Source organism: Mus caroli, unplaced genomic scaffold (genome assembly GCF_978045245.1).
Source record: "Mus caroli unplaced genomic scaffold, Mus_caroli_1 scaffold_10, whole genome shotgun sequence".
NCBI lineage: Eukaryota > Metazoa > Chordata > Mammalia > Rodentia > Muridae > Mus > Mus caroli.
Genome location: NW_028227265.1, coordinates 2,963,668 through 2,978,062, shown reverse-complemented (window position 1 = coordinate 2,978,062; position 14,395 = coordinate 2,963,668). Strand labels below are relative to the sequence as shown.

The following is a 14,395-nucleotide window of genomic DNA, read 5'->3' as shown; positions in this document are numbered from 1 at the left end:
GGTGGGCCTACCTCTGTCAGAATTGCTGCAAGGTAGACTCTACTGGGGAAGCATCGTTCCCTTGGGGATCTTCTTAGAGGCTGACCAGCTTGGAGTTATCATACATATACTCATGCATGTGCATGCATTCATGCATGCAATGCACACACACACACACTTCTTGGAGGCCAGCAGATAAAAGGGTTGATAAATTATTATTCAGAGGATGGAGACACATTACAACTGGTGGATGACAGACAGGAGAGAGCAGATGTGCTTGCCCCATGCTGATTTGCCCGGCTTCCAGGTGACTCCTTATGTATGCAGTGCATAAGAACCACAGGATTAAAGGCCACTGAGCTACAGCCCGTTATAACCTGACTCAGGCCAAATACACACTGAGCTGCCAGGCCACCAGGCATTGATAAAATGTTCATGGAAGACACAACAGCCAGCAGATGAGTGTCAGAATGAACAGGAAGTCACTACAGGTGGCAAGACTCATAGAGCACAGTACTCTGGGCTCCGTGGGTGACTAGGTGGCCTCTGCCTGGAGGTTCAGAGCCACGTGAAGGCCAGGCTGCAGCTCGAGCATAGGTCACAAAGGAGACCACATCCATCATAGCAGCTAAAATACAGCCAGGGCCTGACCTACTGAGGTCCCCAGGGCTGGAAGTCCAGGTAATGAAACAACAGGGCTACTGGCAATAGCTTCTTTAAAGGTTCTGGGCAAGAGGAAATAGGTAGACTAAAGGCATAAAACAAGGCAGGAAAGAAAGAACAAAAGGGGGATTAGAGAGGGGAAGGGAGGGGAAGAGAAGGGAGGGAAGAGAAAAGAGAGGAAAACTTGTGTAACAGGTAAATGGGTGCCAGGTTTTCTCCACTGTCTGCCACTTCACTTCACCTTGCTCCAACTGTCTTGGGTCCGTCACCACCACCCAATGACCCATGCCCCTCCTCCCAATGCGCCTACCTTTTTCTTGGTTCTTCTTCTCTCCCATTCGTCACTCTTTCACATGAGAAGTGGAAGTCCCTTCATCCCTCACTCTGTAGAGACCCAGTGCGAGCGAGCATGAGCCCACAGTGCTGGAGAGAGCTGCAACAGCTTGCCGATTGCTTGCTGAATGCCTCAGCCCACTAAGCCTTGGCTCTGCGATAAATCTCTGGCCTTTTTGAGGATGGTTTCACTGTTCTCAGATGAATGGAGCGATGAGAAGTGATGTTGTTTGGATGAGGAAAACTGTGATTGGGTCAGACGTGACAAATGTGGAGGCCGAAAGCACATGGCAGGAAGTGCATGGTCAGAGGACTTGGAAGACTTTAAGGCACTGTGTTCATTATTTTCTTTTATTTGGCTTGTGGTCTCAGGAAACACTGCCCACCACTGCAGGGAAGGTTCACTCACATCTGGATGGTTCAGACAAGCAGAGACTAGCAAGGAAGCCAGGCTGGTTTATTGCCTTCAAACCTCCCAAACCCTGCGCAGAGACCCACTTCCTTTGACTAGAAGCCACCTCCCAGAATTTACACATCTTCCCCAAACTTACCACTGGCCAGGAACACGGTGTTCCAGCACGTAAGCTAATAGGGACATGTCAGTCAGATCCTTCCTGGGACCCTCTGGCATCTGTAGATAAGACTGGGGCCCCAGAGAGGTGGGAAATATGTGTGGGAGAAAGAACACATTTATAAGCTCAAGGAAACACTTTAAATCCCCGTGCAAGCATGGTCCAAGTTTATAGAACTGTCTGAAAGAAAGCTTTAAAGCTCCTAAGATTTAGCTATGTAAAAGCACGGCTCCTCCCTAGGTTCACTTATAAATGTAACTCTGTCCAAATTAAAATACCAAAAGGTCTGTTTTGAGACACAGGCAGCAACAGGAAAATACCAGAGGGAAAAGTTAATGTTAGCCATACCTCCTGCCTAGGGAAGCCTAGAAAAATTCCAAGTAGAATGTAAATGTTATACCTGAATACTAGAGAAAAATATGAGAGTGATTATATCATTACCTTCCTATGTGGAACAAACCTAGACACCCTCAAAGAAAAGGCTAGATGAAAATTAGAGTCTGTGTGATGTCTCTGTGGGTAAAGTGCTCAGGAGGGAAACCACTTCCCAAAAATTGTCTGACCTCCGCCACAGACATGATATAGTACACATGTGCCCAAACTCACATAGACACAGACATACACTCACATAGACACACACACTCACACTGATACACTCACAGACACACACTCAGACACACACACTCACACTGAAAAACCCACAGACACACATAGACATATATAATCACATAGACACACATAGAAATACACACACACACACATAGAAACATGCACACAGACACATAGACATACACACTCACATAGACATACATACACACTCATGTAGACACACACACTCAGACACGTAGACACACATATAATATTAACTAAAATTAATTGATTTTTAAAAATAAATTAGAGTTAAAATTTTTTATACTTCTTTAAGTAGGCTGCAGAAATGGCTCAGTGGTTAAGCACACTGCCGATGTGGAGGGAAGCATCCATAAGAAGCTGTGTGAGCTAAAGCTCTGCCGACGCGGAGAGCAGCATCCATCCTTCACCACTGAGCTTGTCCTTTGACTCCGTGCTGTCCCCTTCCACGAGTAACTGAGACACGCAGACAACGTATCCTAGAATGTCATTACTAATTTAAAAACGTCTGCTCCATGGAAGACCTTGGGAAGAGAATGAAAACCAATCTCAGAAAATAGGATAGATGTCTGACATTCAAAATGCACAAAGAATACATAAAGGTCAAGTTCAAGCAAGCCTGATGTATGGGGGTGAGGGATCTGAAAAGTGACCTCCCCGTAGAGGTGACATGGCCACTGAGAGGATACATACCATCCAGCAGCGTCAGGGAGTTGTAACTTAAAGGGCAAAACGTCAACAAAAAGTCAAAGCACAAACAGATGCTGTGAAGATGCTAAGTAGTGTCTCCTTCATTGTCATGGAAGACAAGGGCACAGACACTAATGGAGGAGAGATGATGCAAGCACTTCTAACCGCTTGCTAAATACAGAGGACCCTAGCTCACTTCCCAGCACCCATATCAGCCTGCTTACAGTGGCTGGTAACTCCAGCTCCAGGGTCTCTGAACCCCCTTCTGGTCTCCAAGGGTACCTTCACTCACATGCACATACCCACACATGGATACACATACATATGCATAAAAAACAAACCTTTTAAAACTTGGGGTAACAGAAAGATGGCTCAGTGGTTACGAACACTGGCTGCTCTGGCAGAGACCCTGAATTCAGTTCCCAGCATCCTGATGGCAGCACACAACCATCTATGTCTGTAACTCTGGTTCTAGGGGATCGGATGCCCCTTTGTGGTCTACACAGGCTCCTGTATAATAGGTTGTGAGCATTCGCCCACATAGGTGTATAAATTTAAAATTTAAAATATATCTTTAAGAATTCTTTGCTAAATGTGTTGGTGAATTCTCAGAATGAGCAAAGGGTAAAGCAAGCTACCTTGGGGGGGGGCAACGGAGGGGCACTGTCACCTAACCGTGACCACAAGGTCGTGGGGGACAATGGGAGGACACTGTCACCTAACTGTGAGGACATGCTGTGTAAGTTCAAAATACTCAGACAGATACCAATGGAAAACGGTGTGTTTTGTTCCTTGTAAATGGGGGGGGGGGGTGGTGGTGGTGTCATGTTGATACCAAGATTATGCTTTCCATACCTCGTTATCTTTCATTCCATATTTAATGTCTACTTCATGATCACAAAGAAAAATTACAAGTTGTATTAGTCAGGATTCTCTGAAGGAACAGAACTTACGGGATATACACATGGAGACTTTACAGTGGCTCACAGGCTCTGGTCCGAGAAGACAGTCCTTTGGCTGTCTCCCAAAGGAAAGGACAAGGATCCAGTAGTTTCTCAGGCTGCAAGACTGGACATCTCAGCAGCCCCAGCCTGGCTCCTGGAGTCCCAGAGATATCTTAGAGAGCTGCAAGCTGTCAGTTTACATTGGAATCATGAAGAAGTGGGTTTCTGTAGCAGTGAAGGAGAATTTATCAGGATAGATGAGCTTTCCAGTGAGAGTGGGGGCAAGCCAGCAGAAAGCACAGGCTTCATGCTTCCATGTTATTTTATGTGGGGTGCCATTAGAAGCTAGGACCTAGTTTTAGGGTTGGTATTTCCCACCTCAAGTGATCCAATTAAGAAAATCACATATTTGCCCAGCTACTTGGGTTTTAGTTAATTACAGATGTAGTCATGTTGACAACCAAGATTAGCCAAGTTTTATTTTTTTTTAACATCCAAAGAATTTCCTTCAATACAAATTTTAAGACTTACTTTTATTATTTTTAGTTGTGGAGATATATATATGGGGGAGGGTATGTGCATGTGAGTGCAGTAACCACAGTGGCCAGAAGGGGGGCATGAGAGCCTGTGGAGATGTGGTTGTAAGAGGTTATAAGCTGCCCTGTGTGGGCGCTTGAAACTGGCCTGTCTTCTGCAAGACTAGTAAGCTCTCGTAACCACTGAGCCATGTCTCTGACTACCGAGGATGCATTTTAAAGGTAAAAACTGTTAGGCTGGCGGTGAGGTAACCCAGCAGATAAAGGTGCTTGCTGCCAAGTCTTACAACCTGGGTTCAATTCCCATACTTCACATGTCGGAAGGAGAGAACTATTTCCCACCAGCTGAACTCTTGCCCTCCATATGTGAGCTGTGGCACGCGCACATAAGCAGCCCATAAATAAATGTAAATTGTAGAGGAAGCCAATGGGTGCTGACAGTAAAGATTTTAAAAGGCTTTCTTCAAGAGGTCTGTATTAGGGGAGGTAGCTTTAGCAAGCCTTTCCTTCACAGGCTATTGGGTAGAACTGGCATATGCGGTGTCTGCTTAAGCTTACAGTGTCAGTCATTGATGCACAGGGCAGCTTAGCCTCTGGCTCATCTTTGGGGCTGAGAGAAGCCTGGGACTTGGTAGGTGTCTGGATCAAGATGAGGGAGCCAAATTATCCAGCCGGCTAAGACAGGGGAGTGACTGTTGACTGGATTAATTAAGGGACACCGTACTGATCGGTGAAGCCCGTTCCACCTTGCTGGATTGTGTGGAATAACAGGTCCTGTCAGAACTCTCACTGGGTTAACCATGTGTCCAGAGGAAGGTGTGTGGAACAGTCAGGGAGACAGAGTCAAAGCTACTATGTAGCCTGTGTGTTGACAATGGTATGAAGCCTTGCAGCTGTCAGTCACAGTGGAAGCAAGACTCCAGAAGAGCAGACAATGTGGCTCAGTTGTAAGCTTGACTGCCTAGCACACAGGAGATCCTGGGTTCAGTCTCCCAGGACTGAGCATTGAGGTATGGTGTTGTGCAGCTGTAATTAAGCACCAATGAGGCAGATAGACAAGAAGAAGGACAGGAGGGTCAGTTCAAAGTTGTCCTTGACTACATAGTAGGTTCAAAGCCAGCCCTGGCTACATGAGACCTCGTCTTACAACATAACAAAGCAAAGAAGATTTAGAGGAGCTTGTATTGGCTGCTTTTCCTGTAACTGACTAAACCTCTGACAAGGAACAACTGAGGGAGGAGGGACTTGTTTCTGCTCACGTTCAGAGAACGCATTGCGACGGGGGGGGGGGGGGGGGGGGGGGGGGGGGGCAGGGGCGGCTGCAGTTGCCTGGGTGTTTGCTCACATCTCAGAGCAGGAAGGAGAGAATTCAGAGTGCTGGTCCTCACCGTTCTCTTTCTAGAGCAAGACCCTCTTCCACATTCAGGAAGGTCTTCCCCCTCATTTAATCGCCTCTGAAAATGCCCTCAACCCCTCACCCAAAAGGTGTGGCTTCCTAAGCCCCGGATGTTCTTAAACCAGACAAGTCTGACACCGGCTTTTCAAGTCTTCAACTCCAAAAGGGAAATTCTAGCTTTCCTACTAGACAAGATGACCTTCTAAGTGCCCTTCCCCTGAACACTTCACTTCCTGTTCTGTTACATCTCCACTTCAAAAGGCATTCGAGACAGAGCTTTCGCGATAGATACCTCCTGAGACTTCAACAAAGCCTACTGCTGACATTCAGCCCGCAGTGTAATGGCTTCCCACATCCCATTAGTTAATTGAAACCCACAATAAGAAGTAAGAGTGAAGCTGGCTTTTATGCAATCCAATCTGCAACATAGTAACTGAGCTACAGAGCCATCCAGGAAACCCCTGCGGGTGTGGGCTGGCCGAGCTGGGGGTCTGGGAGCTACATAGTGAAGTAGCTGGGATGCCATTGTCTAGGACAGGCTGGGAACTCATCCCTGTTAGAGTGTTATAGTAGTTAATCTCTTTGTTTGGATACTGACGAGTCTAAAGACAGAGTCACAGCTCTGGTACCGCAGCATCCTCTTTGTTCAGGCTTCTTGTGTTCAGAGTTGGTTTTTGACATTGATTTGCAGTTTCCCTGAGCTACTTCTGAAGGAAACAGTGACTAAAGAAATGGATAGCGTGCTGCTTCTTCTTCGGGAAAACACCAGATGGCGGATGTCGCCGATGCAGCGGGAGGACCCAGAAGACCCAGGGGCCCAGGATTAGGGGCTGCGGGGCTCATGGAAGTAAAGCTGAAGACAAGGAGTGGATCCCCATCACCAAGCTGGGCCGCCTGGTTAAGGACATGAAGATCAAGTCCTTGGAGGAGATCTACCTGTTCTCCCTGCCCATTAAGGAGTCTGAGATCATTGACTTCTTCCTGGGTGCATCCCTAAAGGATGAGGTTCTGAAAATCATGCCAGTGCAGAAGCAGACTCGGGCTGGCCAGCGGACCAGGTTCAAGGCTTTCGTCGCTATTGGGGACTACAATGGTCACGTTGGTCTTGGTGTTAAGTGCTCCAAGGAGGTTGCCACTGCCATCCGAGGGGCCATCATCTTGGCCAAGCTTTCCATCGTCCCTGTGCGGAGAGGCTACTGGGGGAACAAGATTGGCAAGCCCCACACTGTTCCATGCAAGGTGACAGGCCGCTGTGGCTCTGTGCTGGTGCGTTTCATCCCTGCCCCCAGAGGCACTGGCATTGTCTCTGCTCCTGTGCCCAAGAAACTCCTGATGATGGCCAGTATAGATGACTGCTACACTTCAGCCAGAGGCTGCACTGCCACCCTGGGCAACTTTGCCAAGGCCACCTTTGCTGCCATCTCCAAGACTTACAGCTACCTGACCCCCGACCTCTGGAAAGAGACTGTCTTCACCCAGTCTCCTTATCAGGAATTCACTGATCATCTTGTGAAAACCCACACCAGAGTCTCTGTTCAGAGAACCCAGGCTCCAGCTGTGGCTACCACATAAGGATTTTGTACAAGAAAAATAGAAGAATTAAGTCTGCTAAAAAAAAAGAAAGAAAGAAAGAAAAAAGAAAAGAAAGAAAGAAAGAAAGAAGGAAAGGAAAGGAAAGGAAAGGAAAGGAAAGGAAAGGAAAGGAAAGAAAGGGATAGTGTGAGAAAGGTTTGTAGTGTGTGTTTAACTTCTATTTTAAAAAAAAAATGTTCAAATCATTTGGAAGCATTCACCCAGCAGAAATTAGTTGGTATTTTAATAGAACATTGTTTTCTAACAACCGCTGGGGTCCTTAGCACAGGTTCTGGGGATCAGAACAACTCTTAGAGTTGAATGTGGGGTGACTCCTTTACAGACCTGGCTGAAGCCTGATTCCAAGGCTCCATCTACCCCTAAAGCTTGATTCCTTCTGCCCTGGGGTAGCCTGGGGCTCTACACTTAGATTTCCTGTTCCATGGGCATCCCGACTCTGTGAAATACTACAGTGAATTGAGAAAGGAACCCATTAGGTCTCACTGAGGGAAAATAAAGAGTGTAGACTAAAGAGGTGGGATTTTACACTGAAGTTCAAGAAAGAATTTTGTTGTATCCCAAAGGTATTCAGAGCAATTGTGGCTTACCCTGTATGAGGATTCCAGAGCCTGCTTGCTGGCAGGAGGTTAAACCCTCTCCTATCCTGCTCAGCTTTAGTGTCATTTTAACAAAGTAGTCTTTAAAGAGAAGTCCATTGAGGAATTACTTAGATCAGGTTGCCTGTCTTCATGAATTGATGTGCAAGGTCTTTGTCCACTATGGGCAGCACAATTCCCTCTGCAGGCAATACTTGGATGCATGAGAGAGCTAGTCAACCTTATGGCCTCTGAGCAAGCCATCAGGCAGCTTTCTCATAGTTGTGACGATACTTTCTCAGCTGTGAGTGAGTTCCTTCATTAGAGAGGCAACCTTGCTTCCAAATTCCTGAGTTCCTGCTTGACTCCCCTCTGCCAGATCCAAAGGAAAATACATACTCTCAAACCATGGCCGTTGAGCAAAAGCCAGCATTCCTCAGGAGCCTGTGATGCTGGCTCCCTTCTTTAAAAGGAGCCATGCCCTTTATCACTGGCAGAAGGGACACACGGCAATCCATGGTGCCTGTCAGGATATCAGAGCATGTGTTGGCTCCTCAGCATCACAGTACCCGTTGCACACATTTCAAAGCCTATGCTGACATCATGGCTATTCTGCCAGCTCAGGAGTCCTCTCCCTGGCTTCATGGCCTCCTTATAATTCTGCTATTCCTGTAGTCTTCCTTTTTGCTCTTTCTGGGTCTTCTCTTTTGCCCATATTCTGTCTTCATCTCTTGCTCTCCCTTGCCCCTCTTCCCTTCTCTCTTTCTACTCTGCTCTTGCTTGTCTCTTGTCCAGGTCCAGTCTGCTCTGAGTCCTTCCCTGCTCTGGACTCTTCCAAGTACCTCTGGCTGCTCTCTCCCTCATATCTACAACAAAACTCTTCCCCTTAACCAGACCGTCGAACAGACATGTCTCCATTTTATTCACCCTTGAGGTAGACGGTGACCTGTACAAGTGAATAGTGTTTCCTTTGGTTTAATTGACTTTAACGAGAGAGCTTTGTCACAGCTGTCTAGTCTAACAGACATTAGACTAGAGCACCAGCATTCCTCATTTATTGAGTTTTGGAAGATTAGACTAAACTCTAGCTGAGGGATAAGGTGTCCAAGTATGGAAGGCAGAATTCAAATAGCTGAGAATCAAGAGTGATTTGCTTGAATTTTTAGAGCTTCATCCTTTTCACTCTATGACAGAAGTCTTCTCAAAAAAAAAAAATATATATATATATATTTAAGCTGCAGAGAGAGGGGCATAGCTCAGTCGGTAAAGTGCTTGTTGTATACGCTTGAGAACCCTCCCCCTCCTGCTCAGTCCCTAAAACCCTCCTTTAAAAGCCAGGCATGGTGATACATACATATAACCCCAGTGCTGGGGAGGAGACAGGTTCCCTGGACAGACAGCCTCACCGAGTCTGAGGGCTAGAGACCGGTGAGAAGTCCTGTGTCAAGAAAACAAAATGGCGGTCAAGAACACTGTGGTGTCTGCTCAGCCTCCATCATAAAGATGGCTGACAGGTCTGCCTCTGGCCTTACTCAACTTCCATCAGTGGGTAAGAGCACACTTTGTCCTGCTTAGTTTACCTTGTCCTGCTTTGTTTTCGCCAGAAACTTTCAGATAGAAACAAAAGAGGAAAGTTGAAAGGTCGGTTGGTGTAGGAGTTTGCCCCACAAATCTGCCTGCCTTGCTCAGCACTGGCAATCAGAGCCCATTTCCTTTCTCCAGTGTGAGGACATCCAGTTTCCCAGCGTCATTTATTGAAGAGGTTGTCCTTTTTCCAGTGGGTATTCTTGGCCCCGTTGTTGTTGTTGTTGTTTTCAAGACAGGGTTTCTCTGTATAGCCCTGGCTGTCCTGGAACTCACTTGGTAGACCAGGCTGGCCTCGAATTCAGAAATCCTCCTGCCTCTGCCTCCCAAGTGCTAGGATTAAAGGCATGCGCCACCACCACCTGGATGTTGTTGTTTTTTTTAAAAACAAACAAACAAACAAACAAACCTTCAGTTGGCTGTAAATGCGTGTGGTTCCTTTCCAATCTCTCCGCTCTGTTGGCTTGCATGTCTGTTTTTAAGCCAGAAATATGAGGTTTTCGCTGCTATGCGGCTTTATAGCGATTGCAAACTCAAGTACTGTGGTGCCTCCAGCTTGGCTCTTGTGCTCAAGGTTGCTTTGGCTGCTGAGCATCTGCTGTGGTTCCATATAAATATTAAAAGAGATTTTTTTCCCCAGTTCTGTAAAGATTTACAAATAAGCAGTATAGAAACTAGACTAGCCATTTTGTGAATGAACACATAGCTCACTGGGGAAGCCAGGCTTGAGTCCCCAGTGCCTCTGGAACAACACTCGGGCTTTCCCCTCTGGCTTTCCTCACTCTTAGCCTTCAAATCCACACAACAAGATGCATGCTTGAGGGGAATGGTTGAAAATAGAGCATCAGTATGGGCGCTCTAGGGTCCCTCCTGTAAGATACCCTGACAAAAGCCAGCTTAGGTGACAAAAGAGATTATTTGCCTTAAATGTCACCTTGCACTGTTGAGAGAAGTCAGGGCAGGAACTTCAAGGCAGCATTACCTCTAACCTTGAAAGCCCCTCAGAGCCAAGGGCAGGCCTGGGGAAAAGATGCTTAATGTTCAGCTAGCTTTCTTCTACAGCCCACGACCACCTGCTCAGGAAATGTTGCCACCCACAGTGGTCTGGATGCTCCTACATCAATTAACAATCAAGACAATCCACCAGAGATGTGTCCACAGGCCACCCGGATCTGGGTTCAACTGAGATTTCCTTCTCAGGCAACTCTAGCCTGTGTTGAGCCAACAGAGCTAACCAACACAATTTTTTTTAACTGAAATCACCTAGCCTTAAAACTAAAAATTATTTTAAGTACCATCTTAGCTAACACAGTTCCAAAGGGTATCTGCTGCCGTCAAGCCCTGCAGGTCACTTGCTTGGTGCTCCTCTGAGCCAGGGAAAGGGACGTGACCAGTCTTGGCATTCTGGTAGTGATCCTGCCTCACCAAGCAGCTAGCAATAGGACTTTGGCTAGCTGCTTCATTCTCATGTATGTGGGCATCCAGTTTTCCCAGCATCTGAGGAAGATAGGATATGTGAGGTGCCCTCACATCCCTGTGTATTAGCATAGATAAGGACGCTGGAAAGAACTAAGGGACTTAACCAGTGTCGGGTGGCCATGGGCAAGGACTTAAGCCTGTGTTTCAGACAAGAAACCTCTTCCCATCCATCTGTCTGCACGAGACTGGCATCTCTGAAGCCTCTGTGGTTCGACCAAGACTGCTACCCAGCTGGGTAAAGAGAAGGCTTTGGGTGTTCATTTCGATCAATATTGACTTTGCATTTCCTGTCTGTCAAGCTCCTGGTTAAATGGTGGCAATGCATGCGGTCCATTTCCAAGGCATTCATTCCGTCATGGCCTGGAACAGGTGAGGGTTGTTTAGAAACAAGAGGGATAAGAGGGTGAAGGAGGACGAGGGAGAGAGAAGGATATCATGAGAAGTGTGGTTGTGGGATAGGAAAGGATAGTCCCGTTGGACACTGATTTGCTGGCTCTGCACCTGGGCAAGGTGTTGAGTCATCTGGCCTCTGGTTTTCTCACCCATTAACAAATTGCCCTTGCAGGTTTGTTTGACAGGAGTATAAGAAACATTGGGAATAAATGCATAAATAAAGAAAAAGTGTAAAAGTTCCAGCCAGTTCCTGGCACATGTTGGCACATGGGATGGCTGTCCTGGAAGAGTTGGTTGCACTGAATCCTCAGGCAAGGCCTGGTCCTTCTAGAAAGAAAAGACAATCTGTCATTATTCTGCCTCTTCACCCTTGGGAGGGCCTTGGCCTTTGATTTTGATGAAAGTCACACCTAAATGTGCAGTGAGGTCTCTCTGTGCCTCACCCATCAGTCCTTGCCACAGCTTTCAGTGTGGCCTCCAGAAGCCATTTCTGTTATGACCTCTTGGTATCTGTCTGCACTGCTGAGCTACCAGCCCCTCCTCCTCAAGTTCCCCATCTCACTCCCCAGCCCTGAGGTGGGAGGTTGGAACTTCCTCTGCAGTAAGGAGCCAGGGACAGTGTCTCCTAACAGGCAGCTGGGTTTGTAGTGAGCTAACAAACCTTTACCTAAGGACTTTTGCCTTGAGGCAGGAACTTACTCTGAACTAGCCTAGGCTGCCATAGTTCTGAGCCACACTGTATATGGAGCAAGTGCAGCAGGAATCATGAAGCTTTGCGTTTGAGTAGTACACACGCATGCACACGAACACACACACATGCATGCACACATTTACACACATGCACACATATACACACATGCACACAAACACATACACACATGCATGCATTCACACAGGCATGCACACGCACATGCACACAAACACATACATGCATGCACACATACACACCCATGCACATGAACACATGAATGCACACATATACATGCATGCACACATATACACACATGCACACAAACACACACACACATGCACACACACACAATGATTTCTGTCCAAGAGAGAATTATGTATGGCCTCCAACCAGAAAAATCAGTGGTCCCTGAGGCTCCTGGGTGCTGACTGGGTCTCTGATCGCAGGAGCTTGGGTCTAGATGTTCAACAAATTAATGTTTTGCTGAAGATGGGAAATGTAAAAAGAGCAGATTTCAGGCTGGACAGAGAGCTCAGCCTGTGAAGTGTTTTCTGAGCAAGCGTGAGGACTTCACTGAAGTCCTCCAGAGTCCACATAAAAAGTTCATCATGGTAGAAAATGCTTATAATCACAGCACTGGTAAGAGGCGACAGGAAGAGCTGACTGATCTCTAGGCCAGTGAGAATCCCTGTCTCAAAAGACAAGGTGGGTAAAGACTGAGGCAGGACACCTGAGGTTGAGCCTCTATAAACAAAGCCCCCCTCCCTCTCTCTAACACACACACACACACACAAAACTTCAAAAAGAAAAAAAAAAGTTTTTCAGATAGAACTGAAAGAACTCTAAAGGACAAAAAATGTCCAATGAACCTTTTCAGTCTAGTGCAGAGTGACCTCAACATCAACTGGTCCCATCCTCCAGGAGATCAAGGATAAGGCAGGATTCTGGACTCACAGCAACAGTGAGGTGGATGGAGCTGTGGCTTCTTCCCCAGAGGAGGCACATCATGATTCACAGTGCACAGGACTGAATCCATAGTGAGGGCACTTGCCAGTTATTGCTAACATTTGGGAACGGGAGGTGGGGTGAGTAAGACTCGAGAATTCAGGTAGATCCAGCTTAATTATCTTTAAAATAGAAGGAGGTAGTCAAGGAAAGATCCAGAAGAGAAAAAAGCAGAGAAGGATGGCAGGAGAGACCATCTGTGAGAAAGGCACTTGACTTTCCCAGGCGTCTGTAAGGCAGAGGGGATGGAGAAAGGAACACATTCAAGGGTGCAGACCATCTTTGAAATCTGGGAGCAGACCCAGGAAGAATGTGGGGACCTCAGTCCTACAAACGCCAAAGGTTTGCATTCTGCCAAGAGCCTGAATGAGTGGAAAATACATTGCTCCTCAGAGCATCCTCAAATGGGAGGAGCCTGCCCACATCCTGATGATGGTGCGGACAGATCTGTGTGGGACTCCAGAACGAGCCACAGAACCAAAGAAGAAGAAATGTGTGCTGATTTCCAGGCAGCACTGATGCTCAGATGTTACAGCAGCAACAGACAACTAACAAGATATCTAAAGAGACAGACTTGGACCGGTACCAACCAAACCTATAAATGGAAATTACAATGATTGACACCTAAGATCCACTGAGCACATTCATATGTAAATTTAGTAAAAAAGAAAAAAAAAAAAGAAAAGACTGTACTTGCCTGGAAAGAAAGTTCATAAATTCTAGGGGATGCTGAAAGATTTACCTAAATGCAGCTCAGAAAGGCAGTATGAAACAAGACACATTGAGCAAACAAACTGGCCAAGATCCTTCATTGCAGAAGAATGAACAAGAGGGTCAGATCTGGCTCAGCAGATAAAGACACTTGCCACCAAGCCTGATAACCTGGGTTCAGTCCCTGAGATCCACAGCGTTGAAGGAGAGAATCAAGTCCCCCGAGGTGTCCTCTGACTTTGTTGTGCACACCTACACACGGGTCCATGTGAACATGTACGTACATGTATGTAGATAAAAATAAATAGTGGAAGGTTGTCTTAGTTCCCATTCTATTGCTGTGAGGAGACATCATGACTAATGCAACGTTTAAAAGAAAACATGTAATCAGGGGCTTGCTTACAGTTTCAGAGCGTTACTCCATAGCCACCATGACAGAGAGTGTGGCAGGCAGACAGGTAGGCATGGCCTAGAGCTGAAGCTAAAGAACTCACTTCTGATCAGTAAGTTGTAGGTAGAAAGGGGTGGGGGCTGGGGCTGGCAAGGGCTTATGAAACCTCAAAGCCTACCCTCAGTGACACACCTCCTCCAACAAGGCCACACTTCCTCCCACTAGGCCAC

General features: G+C 46.8%; 1 protein-coding gene and 1 pseudogene across 2 annotated transcripts in view; both read left to right on the top strand.

Annotated features, from left to right (window-relative positions):
* The window catches only part of Slc35f3 (solute carrier family 35 member F3), a 242,414-nt gene that overhangs the window by 186,295 nt on the left and 41,724 nt on the right, over window positions 1–14,395 (top strand). The gene's annotated exons all lie outside the window — the stretch shown is intronic.
* On the top strand, window positions 6,582–7,765 carry LOC110300303 (small ribosomal subunit protein uS5 pseudogene; annotated as a pseudogene).